Source organism: Cynoglossus semilaevis, unplaced genomic scaffold (assembly GCF_000523025.1).
Source record: "Cynoglossus semilaevis isolate Cse_v1.0 unplaced genomic scaffold, Cse_v1.0 scaffold476, whole genome shotgun sequence".
Classification (NCBI taxonomy): domain Eukaryota; kingdom Metazoa; phylum Chordata; class Actinopteri; order Pleuronectiformes; family Cynoglossidae; genus Cynoglossus; species Cynoglossus semilaevis.
This window is the reverse complement of record NW_007585116.1, coordinates 159,545-161,212: the sequence shown is the minus strand read 5'-3', so window position 1 is coordinate 161,212 and position 1,668 is coordinate 159,545. Positions and strand designations below refer to the sequence as shown.

At 37.4% G+C, this 1,668-nt stretch overlaps 1 non-coding gene across 1 annotated transcript; it reads left to right on the top strand.

Moving 5' to 3' along the window:
• Positions 1-349: 349 nt before the first annotated feature.
• Positions 350-423, top strand: trnai-aau (transfer RNA isoleucine (anticodon AAU)). The gene has a single exon. It is a non-coding gene; the product is annotated as a tRNA-Ile (tRNA).
• Positions 424-1,668: the final 1,245 nt, after the last annotated feature.

The window sequence follows — 1,668 nt, the reverse complement described above, 5'->3', positions numbered from 1 at the left end:
AAAGTCAAAATGTTAAATTATCTTCAAATGTACTGTAAATACATAGGTTACAGGTATAATAATAATAATAATAATAATAATAATAATAATAATAATAACAGTAAAAAGAAAAAGGAGAAGAAGAAAAAAGAACGTTCCTTCGACGGAATGTCCAGAAAGGACGTTTTATTTTGAAAAACTAAGCAAAAAACATTTATTTATGTTATTATTATCAAGATAAAAATACAATGAGACTGACATTTCAATTAGCCCCAAAGAGACAGCAACATATATTACTTTATTCCGAAGTGTTGTCGTTTAACTAAGTGGAATTTCTATTACAGTAAACTTCAAATCTTTGACGTCACGTGGCCGGTTAGCTCAGTTGGTTAGAGCGTGGTGCTAATAACGCCAAGGTCGCGGGTTCGATCCCCGTACGGGCCAACTGTTTTTTGTTTGTCACAGATAGTTCTGTTACGTAAGGGCTGCCTGTAGAGTCAACACTTTGAATGTGTAAGTCAACCTAAATGTCTTTATAGCACAACATTTTCAAATACTCAAGGAAGGACTCTAGTGAACAAAAACAAACAAAAAAACCAAATACTCAAGGAAGGACTCTAGTGAAAAAAAAAGAAAAAAAAACAATAACAATGTGATCTGTAAGTGTTTTAAACAATGGCCTTTCTGTGGGGAGTTGTTTTCTTTATCCCTCTCGACTGTGTGTAGGGTAATTGGACCTTGTTTTGCCACAGAAACCTGCACCTTCAACGGAAAAAGAAACCCGTGACACTAAATCCGATTGTCTGTGAATGGTATAAATGTTTTTGTTTTTTCATTCTGGCGTTTCGTCTGTTATTCCCCTAGACCTGCTTCGAGTTAGTTTGTGAACTACTTGTGCGGTGTTTGTACGACGGCATTGCTGGATGGGTAACACACCCAGGTGCAGTGTATACCTGCTCCATTCTTCTTCACAGTCACTCAAACACGTCAATTCCTTCTCGGCAAAAACACTTTACATTTTACTGCAGCTCAACACGAAAATCAAGATTTTTCATTTTTCGATTTTTTTTTTTTAGCTCTGCAGCGAATATGTGGCGCTAATAGACCTCGAAAGATCCTCAGGCAAAATAGCTTAAAATGCAGGGCAAAGATTTAGCCTCGGGGTCGTGCTCTTTAGCTAGGATATAATGGGGAGCTCAGTGACCAACCTATCCTAATTGAAACGCAATGCAATAAATAATAATACAAATGATAATATTATAGTTTGGTAGTCACGTTTTTTTTTTCCCATTCTATTATTTATCTTTGCTACTAAGTACGCTATTTGACTTACTGTGACTGTTGTCATTCTTTCAAAGTTTACTTTTGCTTAAACTCCTTTTGTATATAGTCCTTAGGTACATAAGGACCTGTCTTGAAGCTTTCAGACTAAGCTGTCATGGTGTTTTGAAAAACCTGCAAATCAGGCGGTTAAAGCCCTGAAATATGTGTAAATGATAGACTCAAAGCTCACCTGAGGGCATTTTTACTAACACGGAGTTGAACATTTAACACCTGAGGGGGAACCATGACCTTGTTTGAGTTTCCTGGAGAGAGAACTCAGGACGGCATTGTAGGCGAATGAGAGATATGTCTTAACCCGCCTCCGTTGACACAGACGGCTTCCTTCATAGGTTCTGATCCAGTGTA